The 14,548-nt window shown below is 38.6% G+C and overlaps 2 protein-coding genes across 2 annotated transcripts in view; one reads left to right on the top strand and one right to left on the bottom strand.

Annotated features, from left to right (window-relative positions):
* The window catches only part of LOC129480910 (arf-GAP with GTPase, ANK repeat and PH domain-containing protein 5), a 273,520-nt gene that overhangs the window by 84,605 nt on the left and 174,367 nt on the right, over positions 1–14,548 (top strand). The gene's annotated exons all lie outside the window — the stretch shown is intronic.
* The window catches only part of GLUD1 (glutamate dehydrogenase 1), a 225,577-nt gene that overhangs the window by 97,587 nt on the left and 113,442 nt on the right, over positions 1–14,548 (bottom strand). The gene's annotated exons all lie outside the window — the stretch shown is intronic.

Raw genomic sequence — 14,548 nt, 5'->3', positions numbered from 1 at the left:
GAGTGTTAGGAAACTGGTCAAAGGAGATAAGGAGCGACTATGCAGAGCACAGCAGCAAAATCTTCCGAGACACACACGTCACTCCCTGCTGGGCAGGGTAATTTTGCATGATGGGAGGGTGTCGGGGAAGGGAAGAGGCCTTCAGCCAGACCGGTGCACACTGCGAACATTCACTGAAGCACATCCTGTTGGCACTTACGAAGCATTTGTCCCTTTCGAAGACATTTGGACTCAAGAAGGCAGAGTCGCAGGAAAATGTAACAGGGGGCACACTGCAGGGGCAGGTGGCGGATTGCAAGTCTCAAGCCCAGGGTTCTCCCCTCCTTGCCCCAGTTGTGTGAGAAAGTCATTTCCTAACTCCCGTCCAATATCCTCATGAGTTCTCGGTTTTGTCCCAACTCTAAACCTGAATGGTCCAGCAAGCATTTCTATGAAATGCCTCCACAGTGGCCACTGGGAGGGGAGTGACCTCCACGCAGTGCCTGCCTGTCTGGGTGCTCCCAGGCCTTTTGTCCTCTGAGACAGAACTGCCTTCTTACACGCAGCCCTCTTCTGCTGCGCAACTCTACCTCGATCTTAGCTGAGCAGATCAACGGAGGGCAGCAATTCAAGCAAAATCATGGTAAACTTACCAAAACAAAACCAAACCAAACACACCGTAAACGCTTTGGAGATCTTTCTGAGGACTTGATCTTTTATCACGGGGCAAACTTAAATGATTTTCAATCACTAACTTCATCTAAGAGGGATGTTGAAGCAAAATATCATACTCAGATACTGAAGAAGAGCAGAATTATTGGTTGCTTCCTCCCTTGTCAAGTCAGTCAACCGATGCTTTCTCAAGATTCTCACACATGGCTTTGATACAGGATTTGAATGAGTCTTTTTCTGAGCCAGTGATACAAAAAATATACTGTGGAACATTGTCTTGTCTTAATTCTGCAATCGCATCTGTGCATGTTTGAAGTCCTAGACCCCAGGAGGAGAGACAATCAAATTAGCCAAAGGTAATTTGTGAAGACTGGCCATGGCAGGTGGTGGCTAAAAGTCCTCTGGCCCCTGCTCTCTGAGCATCCCCACAGAAAGTCCTGGGCCGCACTGACTGCTGAAAAAGAACATCTCAGGGCTTGGATCTCCTGTTCAGAGGACACATGCTCTTCCACCCAGTAGAGGAATGGCGGCTCCATGCTGTGTCCTGCAGAGCTCTCAGTCTCTGCACTTGAGGCCCTGGGCCTGAACAGACGTGAAGGCTCTTCGGTGTTATCACGTGGAGATAGATAATAGGAATCCTGCAAATGAGCAGAAAGGATGTGACGATTAAAGTTTCTTCTGAAGCTATTACAAACTCAAGTCAGTGAGTTGCTTCTCTACTAGTTTTTTATTGCCAACTGGAATTCTGCACTGTGTTGCAGAGTCAGGGGTGGGGGAGCGTGGAATTGTTCCCTTACTATCTGCTGCTTTATCGACCGAAATTGATGAAGGCTACAACCAAAACATTTCTAGAAATCATTTGAAGGCGGTAGCAAAAACTCTGGGAATGGAGTCAGAAGAAAGTATATTTTGGAGTGTGTTTTCAGGTCTAAAATTCTTTGCCAGAAATATTCTTTAATAGAACCTCCAGACTGAGTAAGAAAACAGGGCATACTATTTTTTGAAAGGCATAAGCAGGAATGAAATAAATGCCGTCCAAAGGGAATGCAAGACATGCAATTCGAGGATACTTTGCTTTAGGATAAACCCTCCAAAGGTAAACCTTTCAGCAAGGGTGTTACCTAAGTGCATGGGCTGCAGGTTTGTATTACCGAAAATTAGGAGAGGTGATTGGGGACGCGCTGGTTTCTCAGAGGCACGGTCATGGAGTTTCCAATGAGGAGGCGTTGTCTGGCCCCAGGAAGCGCCCAGGTGCAACTTCCCTCCATTTCCCCATCTCCACCTGGGCCCTCCCAGGGCGGGGCTCCTGGCCTGCCCCGTGCGCCTGCGCGCGAGCCTTGAGGCGGGCGGGGTTCCAGCGCGAGGCCAGCGGTCCTCAACCGCTCCCAGCACGTGTTGTCGGCGGTTCATGGCAGGGAGACACGCAGCGCGAGAGCAAAGGGCGGTTACCCAACGGCCTTCGCTCTCATGGCGTCCTACTTGGTGTTACCTAAAGCCAAGGGCGATTAGAAGAAGGTAATCGCCTCCTGGTCATGCTCCCACTGGTCACCAGTGTCCGCGGGGCGACCCCACATTGTGGCCAGAGCAGGCCTATGGCTGTGCTTAAGGCGGGAGCGTTCATAGCTTTCCTAGCGGGGGCCCTGCGGGACGCCCAGGCCGCGCTCCTTTCCCTTGCTCACCTGGCACTGAAGTGAGGGGGGAGGTGTAACAATGCAGTTGGAACCCCAAAGTGTGTCTTGGCCGTGGCTTTCACATTCCAAACAATGCAAAAGTTTGAGGAAAACCTCAGCAGTTGAAACCGTGATGCAGTTCAGCAAAGAACTAGCTCCTGTCCTCGTAAAATCGGTGAAGTTCTCACGGACGACCTCATTGAGTAAGTTGTGAAGCTTGTTGACTTGATCAGAATGATCAGCCAGCATGCATGTTTTAATACTCTCATTTGCAATAATATGAGCAGCTGCAAAGTGGAAGAACAGGCCTTTAGTCATAGTTTGTTCACGGTAGCACAAGTTGGTTGTGGTTCCAAGAGTGTGGCCAAAGTCAAGAAAGGCTTCCATGAGAATCGCTTACTTATGTGGAATTTACAAATTAAAAGTAGTGGTATATTATTTGTAAATTGTAGGCTACATATGTATCTAAAATTTACTGCACACACGTGTGTATCTTGGGTGGTTGGGTTAGTGTGTACTTGAGAATGTCAGGAAGATTTATTTTGGATTTTGGAGGGTGTGAGATTTGTGGGGGTGGTTTTGTGTATGTGAAAATATGCTTATATGAATTCTTAGTTTGGAATTTGATATGTATTTAATTGGTGAGAATCTAATATGTATTCACATGTGTGGGTTGGTGGTGTCTGTGTGGAGATTGCAGATTAAAGAAGGTCATAACTGGGCCAGGCACGGTGGCTCACACCTATAATCCCAGCACTTTGGGCGGCTGAGGTGGGTGGATCACCTGAGGTCAGGAGTTTGAGACCAGCCTGGCCAACATGGTGAAACCCTGTCTCTACTAAAAATACAAAAATTAGCTGGGTGTGGTGGTGCATGCCTGTAGTCCCAGCTACTCGGGAGGCTGAGGCAGAAGAATCACTTGAACCCAAGAGGCGGAGGTTGCAATGAGCCCAGATCGTGCCACTGAACTCCAGCTTGGGCGACAGAGCGAGACTCCGTTCCCCGCCTCCTAAAAAAGAAGGTCATAACTGTTTTTGTGAGAGTGTGTAGGAGTGAGAGTTTATATTTGGAGGATATGAGATGTAAGATATGTATACCAGAAGAATTGGGGTTATATATTTGTGATTTGGGTTGTGAAGATGTATTTTCCATGTGTTTTCTCAGATGAATGTTGGGGATTTGTATTTGTCTAATGTTTGGCAGATTTGGAAGAATTATCTTGTGCACATGGGCAGTAACAGAGAAAGTGCTTGTGTCTATTTTTGTGGATGTACACTCTCTTTGGTTTACGTATTTGGGAAATGTAGGAAGACCATTTGTGTACTCAGGGCATGTTGCATGGTGATGCGTGTTTCTTTTCATGATTTTCAGGGGGTGTGTATGGCTATTTCAATGTGTGAGGGCAGATCCATGTCTATTGGGGGACTGGTAGGATGAATGTGTGCAGTTGTGAGGTGGAGTTTGTATGATTCTGTGTCTTGGAAGATGGAGGAGTTATTTCTCTGTGAGCATTTGGAAGTGTGATTACATATGTGCAGGTATTGTGGAATTGTATGTGTATTTGGGGATATGAGGTGGCATGTTTGCATATTTGTGGCGTGTTAGTTAATCGCGGGTATATTTAGGGCATGTAGAGAACTACATGAGTATTGGGTTTGTGTGTGTGTTCAAGGGCATGGCGGTTTAGATGAATGTTTTGTGGAGCTATGTGCTTGTATTTTTCAGTAAGTGGTTATTAGGGTTATATATTCTGGGAATTTAGTATGTCTGTGTCTGATAGAGAGATGGGGTTCTCTTTTTATACAGGAGAGTGAGAGAGTTGAATTTCTATGTATTAGAGGTATCTGATATGGTTATTGGTTAGTACTTGGCAATGTGGGAGCTGGTTCATACTAGACTGGGATAATTTGGGATTGGGAAGTGTTTTTATGGGTATTTATAAATGATATGCTGGAGATATTTCCATGCATCTTGGATGTGTATACTGGTTTGTGTGTATATTTATCAGCAGATAGATGAATTATCTAAGTCTATTTATAGAATATGGGATTGTTAGTATTTAAAGTGTATTTCTTTGGAGAATGCTAGGATGTTCATACATGTGTTTGGGCATGTTTAGGGGATGAGGTGAGGAGGTTATATTCCGGAGATGTAGCATATTGATTGGATAGTGTTTCAGGGGATTTATACACTCAGAGATTGGGGATATTTGCGTGAGTGTGTATGTGCCCATAGGTATATGAAAGTTGTGTGCGTATATTAGAGTATTATTGGTGTTTTTGTGTTTTTTTTTGTATTGTATGGGTTTTATCTGGGAGGGTGGGGTGTGTATTCATGGGTAGTTTGTGAGTGTGTATATGAGGGGTTTTGGGTATATTAAGACTTAGTGGTCCTCTGTGTCTGTTGTGAAATGTAATACTCGCAGAATTTGGTGTTGCCACTTGTATGTGTGTTCCCAGAGTTTGTGAGGTGGACTTATATGTATTTGATAAAAATAGTTTGTGGTTTTGTGTGTATTTGAGTTTATGTGGTTTCTGTATTTTGTATTCTGGGAGATGTGGGAGGTTCAGTGCATGTATTTGGAAACAGAGAGGCTGTGTATGTTGTGTTTGCATTCAAGAATCATGGATTCCTATAGTTTAGAGCTGTGGGATTGTATGTGATTCTTTTCTGGGTGATGTATGACACAAGTGTCGTATACCTTGTGATTTTTTTTTTGAGCCTATGCCTATAGGATTCTCATTATGTACTGTTAACAAATCTACTGAAAAGGATTTTCTTAAAAAAACAACAAAAGAAAAAAATAGAAATTTGATTCCAGTGAGCTGTTTGCAAATCAAGGAGTCCCAGCCTTCAGTGCAAAACAAAGGTACACTCTGAAAGAACAAAGAGAGGTATTATCTTTTATAGAGAAAGTTCGTTCTCAGATTCCCAATCTGGTTCACTCTGCAAATGAGGGACACAAGCTTGTTTATTTCTGATTGGCTGATGAAAGTCACAGTCTATTTCTTAAGTCCATATGACAAAATGGTACCCCTTGATTCAGGTGACATAAACAGGAACAGACAGCTGTGAAAGTCCCAAAGTGACACAAGTACGTGGTTTTTGCAGGAAGCAGGGTACATGTGTGAGACTTGCAGTCAGCAAATGGCTGCTTGGCTCCATTTTGAGTTTAGGCCCAGTCAGCCACTCATGATCCATCTGGAAGGATTAGCCCTTTCAAGGTTCACAGTATATATGGGTACTGTGTTCATTGTACATGTTTGTATTTGGGCACATATATATGTACATATACGGCTTCAGCAGTGATGTGAGCATTTGGGGCGGGTAGACTTTTGTCTGCAAATTTAAGTAATAATTGGGCAGGCCATCTGTGTATTTAGGGTACAGGTAGCAGTTGTGTTGCTGGTGGGCTGGTTCAGGTTCTTGCATTTGCTGCACAAAAGAAGTCTTACTTTGAGAGTGAGTCCAACGTAAAAGTAAGCAAGAGAGGTTATTGCAAAGCGAATGTACCCTCTGACAGCTGATCAGAGTGGGCTGCTCAAAGGTGAGACAGCATTGACTGATACTGGGGAAACCTCCTGTATGGAAGCCTTACATGACTCTTCATGAAGGGGTGGGAACGGGTGTCACTGTTAAGCACTCTCTGGGCTGTTCTCTGGATGCGCATGCACTATTGCTGCACATGCTAGTGCCTATATCAGGTGAATCATTAACATCTTCAATCTCTACCCAAGGGTGTATTTTTCACTGTTATAATGAGCACTGGTCAACCCAGGGACACTAATCATTCTTATTAAGCATCCAACCTCTCTTAGGTTTAGTGCATCTTCTTTTGTTTCAAGATTGTTTTTATTGACAGGAAATACAAGTTCAAAATGCCAGAGATCTGTATTCTTTGTTGTTGACTGCCAGCAGCAAGTGTATCCTTTCTTTGATTTTCTTGTATCATATATGACTTTTAAAAGTATCCCCACCCTGCTTTTTGCTGCCCTTGACATGTGTACACAATATTTCATTTATTCAACAAACATTTATTAAATTCCTTTCTTTATAACAGGGACTTCATTAGGAGTTTAAGACATAAAAACACATTATCTTCTCTTATGGAGATCGCAATCTAGTGGAGGAGACACCCCAATGGATCTCTGTCAGTGGAAATAATAGCATCTCTATAGACTACAGAAGATGTCCCCAAATCCAAGCTGTGCCCTCCCAGGAAGATGAGTTCTGGGATGCTAATTTGAGGCTTTCTCCTTGCTAACATCATTCTTATCATACCATGTCAGTCTTCTGTATTTGCCCTGGGTTCTATGACTTTTTTCAGTCTTTGCTTCATGTCCTCTTGCAAAAATCCAAGTTTACCATTGCAGTCTTTGCACAGTTACATTGCTTTCTTTGGGAAACTAACCCTTCTCTCACCTATCAGAATTATTTTCAATTGTACAATCAGAATCACATTTGTGATAACATTCTCATCATTTAGAAGCCACATGACCCATTCTGATTCATAATTCTTGTGTTTGTTTTGTTGACCAAAAAAAAAAAAAAATCAGAAAACGCATACTCTCTCTTCCAACTGCCCTATTCCTTTCTATAATGTGTTCCTGTGTAATAATAGTAAGCGTCACCCTCAGATAAGTGGTACATTGGCATATAATGAGTGAACAGACGAGGAGAGTATGTTGGCAAGGAATTAGGAAGCAACTAACCACAAAATTGTTATCAAGAATGTACTATTTTTCCCGTCTCTACTAAAAATACAAAAAAAAATTAGCCGGGCGTGGTGGCGGGCGCCTGTAGTCCCAGCTACTCGGAGAGGCTGAGGCAGGAGAATGGCGTGAACCCCGGGAGGCAGAGCTTGCAGTGAGCCGAGATTGCGCCACTGCACTCCAGCCTGGGCGACAGAGCGAGACTCCGTCTCAAAAAAAAAAAAAAAAAAAAAAGAATGTACTATTTTTCCCAATGTGAAAAGAAAATATAAAGAGTGAAAAATAATTCATGATTTCTCATCAATGTCTTCAAGTATTGATCACCATTGGTCAAGGATCTAATAATCTAGTAATATGTTAAGATTTGCATTGACTTATTTTTATCCATTTAAACCTTGAGTAATATGACTTCGTCTTTTTTTCACATAACACATTTGCAGCTCAAGCTTCCAGACAAGTACATAGCCTTCTGTATCCTGTGGCCCTGGCTATGGCATCTGACATCTCTTTAATATGGAAGGGTCTATTATGCTATATTTGATGAAGAAAAAACCTCCACTAGAAGTCTTACCATCATCTTATATGTCACAACAATTTAAGTTTCAGAGAAAAATGTAGCTTTTCATTCAGATAATAATAGCGTATAGCAATGTGGCTCCATCTACTTACTGTCTTCCAAATAACTAAAAGAGCTTTCATGAATATCATCTCATCTCAAAGATATGGAAGCATAGCTTTTAGGGTTACCATTTTTTTCTCTTGAAATGTTCCTTTAACATTCCTATTCTCATTGTTTCTAAACAGGCAACCGTCTTATCTACCACAACCAGAAATGACATAATATTTTGCTTTTATCTTTTTCCTTTCCAAACACGTTGTTATCCAATATCATCATCTTCCTTTTACAATAGTCCTCAGACTATATCATCATCACCATATTGTCAAAATCCTTTTACAAAAATAAATCTCCTTTAAAGAATCAGCTTTCAGCACTCTGCATTCTATATTTTTCCCATTAGCTATTTCAAGCTGTATAATCTTATAAAAGTCACTGAATGATATAAAACAATTTGCTTATTGTATGTTGACTACATAAGATAGTTTTCGATATTTTTTTAAAAAACATAATCAGGTTTGTTTTTTCATACTGCAGAAAAAACACAAAATCAAATTTATTTTATTTGGTTCAATCCCTCATGACAGCATATCCTTACTCTTAAATGTGTTAAGCATACATGTGATACCTGGGAAAGGGTAAATTTCTATCCACCTTCCTACCTTAACGGAACCTAGCTAAGGTGTGTAGGCTTCCATTTCTAAGTAAATTGTGGGTCAGTTGTCAAGTAACCCAGAAAAAGAAGTTACCTTCTGAGTCTAAAAGCTTATAACTTTTCCAAATCTCAATAGAATGTATTCTGTTTGTGAGCCGGCAAAGAATGGGTGAATGATGACAAAATAAGCTCCAAAAAGGAAGACACTAAGCAAGCAATCTGCTGTCATTAATGTGAGAGCTGTCAGGAATGTAGCTTATAATAACAGGAACAGATAGCGCTTTTTTCAAAGCCTGAACTTAAAGCTTCAACAGTAAGCAGGGAAATGACATTTACCTTGAGATGTAAATTGCAGCCAATGACACTGTTCATTTATGTAAGATGGGTCTATTTTGGTTTTCAGAAATACAAATTGAAACCCCGTGTTTTCTCTTAGAAAGGCTGACTGCATAGAAAGTAAAACTTAAGCCTATTCCTGACATGTCAGGAAAATGTAAAGGCCATTTCACTGCCTAAATATGAATATTAATACAGTGCAAAGGTAAGCCTGTTTAACAGGATTATTTCTAAGTTCCCTGAAAAAGGGCATTGCTTTAGGGGCAATGGAAAGTCTATAGGACAGGAAAGCCTTCCACACAGAAATAGGCAGACACTCCCCTCTTATCCCTGAACATTAGATAAACAGTTTCAGGATCACATACCCTAGGGGCAAGTGATGCATTTCATAAAACAAAAACACTGAAAGAGAATCTGGGATGTCATTTTATTTTATTTTATTTCTCTTGGAACAAATAGATTATGGTTTCATCTTTTTCATACAAGCTCCTAGAGTAGACGATTCTTCAATCCCTGTGGTATCACTTGAAAGTAGTCACTGTCATTATCATAAAGAAGTTTGAAAGACCAACCCCTTAAACATAAATCCTTCTATCCATTTAGTACATTGACAAGAAACTTTCCTCAGTGGAAACTCAAAGCAGAGCTCAATCACCACACACTCTACATTTGGATTTGCTCCTTTAATACGCTGTCTAATACTCTCTTAGCTCCAATGATATTGGACAAAAGTTATTCCTTGTCTCTCTCACCCACTGGATGGGGCACTCTTTGATGGCAGATGGGGTGTCCTCCCAGTGCCTACATCAATATCTGGAACACAACAGACATTCAATAAAGCTCAAATTGTTGTGTTAAATGTGCTATGTTATGTACACTATATTTAATATAAATACTTTCAAGTATTTCAGATATCAAGAGAAGTTATTTCAAACTCTTTCTGGAATTCAGCAGCATGCTTTGCCAACAGGACCCAAATAAATGTTTTGTGATTATACTAATAATGTGAAATACAGTTGGTGAGTTGCTGTGCCGTTCTTTTCAACACCCGTCAAGTTGTCATGTTATATTCTGCACATACAACAGTCTTTGTGACTGACTAAAATACAGTCTATGATTGGGATAATTTTAAGGGGAATTAAGTGTACATACTATACAATACAAACTATACAGTACAAACCACAGTATTTTTGTGAACCAATCCCCATCTCCAATTATAAGCCCCAGATATCTTAGGATAAAAGTGATCAAGGCAACTTTATTTAACATTAAGAGAATGCAAATTTAGTAACAGCAGTAGTTAAAGAAATCCTTCTTTAAAGTAGTAAGAAAGCCTTCTTTAAAAAGCTTTTACTAATGTTAAAGTTGTCTCCAGAAAGTGTCTTCTGGCTTTAAAGACTGCAGCAATTCTCCCTTTATAGCTGATCAGACCACCTCCATCACCTGTCCCACTTTGGCTCTCTGAGTGGCTTGGACTCTTCTCACTCTTGCCTTAAGCATGAAACTCTCCCAGCTGTAGCTCTACCATGCTCAAAATGGTTAGTTCATCCATTCAACTAATAGTTTTCGAGATTTTTTCTTGTATCAGACATATTTATAGACATTGAACAATGAATTAAAAAGACAGATTATTTTCTGTGGAGCTTACATATGGCAAAGACAGACAATAAATGCATCTGCAATAAATATACAGTATATTAGATGGTGACAAGTATTACGGAGGGAAAATACACAGGGTAATATAGGGTGACCATAAAAATTATTGTGTAAAATGGGAGACTTTTGAACATAAGAGAAAAAAGGAGTGTTTAACACCATACAATGGAGTTATAACATGGAGTAATAACACCTTGACAGTAAGCAAGAACCAGAACTGTCCCAGGTAAATATGAACATAATATAGTCACGGCAGATGAGGGAGATGAGAAAAGTATTGGAATGCAAGGAAATGCCTTAATTTCTGGGGCCTACAGACCTGAATATTAGGTAGCCAGCCAACAGATATTGCACAGCAGGGTCTATTTAGAGGATATTGTCCATAGTAACTCATTTAATACTTATCACAACATTTTGAAGTAGGTGCTGGAAACATATGCAGAGACTTGGAAGCAGGGTTTTTCTAGGAATCCTCTCTTGCTTCCCGTGGTTCTCTTGCCTCCTCTGGATCCATTTCTCTATTAGCCTGAAGTGCTCATGCCATCCTTCCCTCTCAAGGAGGCCTCTTCATGTGACTCAATAAGGAACCATGCTTGGTATGTTAAATTAAAATAAATATGTTGAATTCTGACCATAATTATTGTGCTTGTGTATTGTGGGAGAATACCATTTTAATGGATCTTCCTTTGTGATTAAAGTCTTTGGAAGAAACCTCTGGTGCTTTGGCCACAAAACTATGTTTATATTTTCCCAATATCCCTCTGTATTGAGATTCTGCATTATACTCAATATTGTATACATAATTTTTTTCATATTTACATATTTTTTAAAAAGAAATATAGTGAGTTGCCAGATAGGTTTATTTACATAATCAAGTCTGTACCTTTTTCTAGAGCTATTTGCAAGCAGCAATGTTCCCTAGACTATTTCTTCTAAATATAAATGATTTGGGAAAGTTATTTTCCTAAGTAGATAAGAATAAGAATATAATTTACTTATATGAGTCAGTGGATATTTGCTTATGTACTATAATTAAATCAATAAAAACACAATATGCCAATAATTAAATATTGAATTATTTATAGTATGTTTAAGTAATAAATATTTTGATAATATCCAGTGTTGCAATACTATTTTCACATGGGTACAGGAATATTCTGTTAGTGTCAGTATAACTAGTTATATTTATTTTAGAAAGCAATTTGATGATACTTTTCAGAGATAGAAAAAAGTAAAGAGTTTATAATCCTAGTATAAGCAGCTAAACACAGAGAAATTATCTGGAGGAAAATAAACAAATGATAGCTAATTGTATTGGCATAAATAAGCAAAAGCTGCAACAAATTAAATGTTCCAAACAAAGAGATCAATTAATTCATTGAGTACATAAACTCTATGGTATATTATGGTATATTTTGTGAAAATAAAAAATGATATTTTAGAGGGCTATGTGCCATCAAAGAAAGGAAGCCTGACATAGAAATATTACATTTAAAAAGAAGAAAACACAAAGTTTTATTTGTTATATAAGTATCTTATGTAAACCATAAGAATTAGTGGAAATTGGAAGAAAACATGGCAAAATGAAAATGCAGTAGATTTATTAGAATCAGGGGCTTATGCATTATTCTAAATGAATTATTATTATTAGAAGATTGTGCAATGAATAGCTTTTTTAAAGAAGAAGTCATCGAGTACAAGACTTGTTCATGCGTTCTCAGGATCACCTGAAAGGTGATTTATGCTCCTTAATTTTCTAGGGGCCATGTAAATGCAACGATTCTCTTTATATTATACTTGGATTGGTATATGGTCTTGTTTTGTAGTTAACCACTTCAAACTTACACAGAATGAATTGGAGAAAGGGAACAAAATTGAGTAGAAAGATTCGTTATAGACCTTGGAAGAAATTTGTAACAAGTGTAGATGCTGATAAAGTGGTTTAATGAAAACATTTTTCAAGTAGAATTCTATGAATTGACATCCAGTCCATTTGTGTATTTTGAGGGATGTCTGAAAAATCTGTTGGTGCCCTGATGAGAGATAGATCCATGACACTGAAATAAATGCCTGTGATAGTTCTTTACTGATAAAATTTTAAGGTTATTTGTGCCCTACAGCTCTGTTCTAAGTTAATCATACTGAAGCTATGATACCCTTTACTATAATTCTTCAAGTTGAAACTATATAAATATGTGTGTGTATAAAATTGCCAATTCTTTGCAATGAAAAGATTTTTTTATAAAAAGCAAGATTAACTAGAGAATTTAAGTAAGGAAGTTAATAAATTTTAAATGTATTATCTTTTTATAAAGACTATATTTTGTCATTCAATATGTAGAAAAAATCAACACTTTGGCTTTGATGTTGGAAAAATTCACTGTATGCATATATTCTTTTAAGAAATGCTGCCTTATTAATATTGTGCAGGAAGCTGAAAAGATACTCTTTGCATTTATTCAAAGGTAATAGATAAATAGATAAAGATAGATGTTAACCTGTGAGTAGAAAGTTTACTTCAAGATGTAAGTATGTATGTATGTAGGTGTTTTGAGAAAAATATATTGGATATGTTTATATGTAGATATTTATTATTTCTTTCAAAATGTTTGTTAAATTTTAACAAATTTCATAGGCCTTGTGATATAGCCTTTAGAGTGTCTTATTTTCCAAAGGTTACCAAAGTGTCAACTTCAGCAAAGCCTCAGCAAGATTGGTAATGATTAAGCACTCATCTGCTCCAGTCTTTGAGACTTTATGAAGGTAGGAGACAGAGGGAATGAACCGTTTCTATGTTGTTAAAGTCTTGAGTGAAACAGACAAGTCTAACTCAATCAGTTCTTATTCATCTGGCCATGAACCTAAAGAGAAGTTATCTAAGGGGACTTCTTCATTAAGATAATCTCAGTTATCTTGAAGCAAATCTCAGTTAATTTGAAGCGAATTTGTAATTAACGACTCTCTCCTTCTATTAAGAAACCTAATCTAGTCAAGCTTTGGTTCTGAAAAGATTATTAATACCATGTGTGCATTTGTTGCTGATCCCTTAATCAATGTTTTATATGTCCAGACTTGGGGTTGGAAAATTGGCAAGGTTGGGGGAATTGGTTAAATGAGTTCCATTTTTATGTTTTCATTTTTTGCATGCAGCCTTTTTTCAATAGTTAGTCGTAGTAGTTCAATCAGGACAATGTTACAATGCTTAGCACCCCATCATCTCAAAAACAATAATCACATGTTTAGCATTCCTACTAGAGTGAAGATCATCATGACAATAATCATGAGAATTAACTCCGTAGAAACTGGTTAGAGTGCCATTATATGCCACTGGATGTATGTGTATCAGGAAATGATTTAATACATGTATCACTGTGTTATAAGACATTTTGCTATACAATTAACAGCAATGTTTATGTACAATTTGAGAAAAATAAGTAGTAAGCAAGCACAATTAGAAGTTCAAAGTCAATCAATACTTTTGATGTAATAGGAATAACAGCTTTCCAATATGTTTAACATACGCACATAAGCTTTACTAACAAGAACATTTACTTAGTCTTTTCTATTAGGTTTTATTGCTACATTCATTGTAAAACAATAATAAAACCTTGTTGAGACTTTATGACCAAATAAAATGTACTGATAAATGAATCACCTAACAATAACGCATGATGGGTGATGGCAATCACATTTTAAGGATCTCAGCAAATATATCTGATCGATAAATAGACAGCTGTTTCCTAAACACTACGTTAGGTACAATGGCATCATAAAAGGTGTAACTATATTAAACACAATCTAACATATCGAGGGCATACTATAAAAATACATGTAATATCTCAAAGATTATGTTGTAAGTGACATATGATATTATAGATAATAAATTACAAAGGCGTTCATAATACTTGAGTAGTAAAACATGTTTAATAAGAAAGAATGTTTTGAGTTAGGCATTAGTGAATGATGAAAATTTGGAGAGGTAAAAGGGGGAAAAAAGGGCATGTAGTGGGGTGCAGTGACTCACACCTGTAATCCCAGCAGTTTGGGAGGCCAAAGAGGGCAGATTACCTGAGGTCAGGAGTTTGAGAACAGCCTGGCCAACATGGTGAAACACAGTCTCTACTAAAATTACAAAAATTAGCTGGGCGTGGTGGCGCATGCCTGTAATCCCAGTTACTCCAGAGGCTGAGTGGGGAGAATCACTTGAATTTGGGAGGTGGGGTTTGCAGTGAGCCTAGATGGCATCACTGCA

The sequence above is a fragment of the Symphalangus syndactylus genome, chromosome 4 (assembly GCF_028878055.3).
Source record: "Symphalangus syndactylus isolate Jambi chromosome 4, NHGRI_mSymSyn1-v2.1_pri, whole genome shotgun sequence".
Taxonomy (NCBI): Eukaryota; Metazoa; Chordata; class Mammalia; order Primates; family Hylobatidae; genus Symphalangus; species Symphalangus syndactylus.
This window is presented reverse-complemented; position numbering and strand designations above follow the sequence as displayed.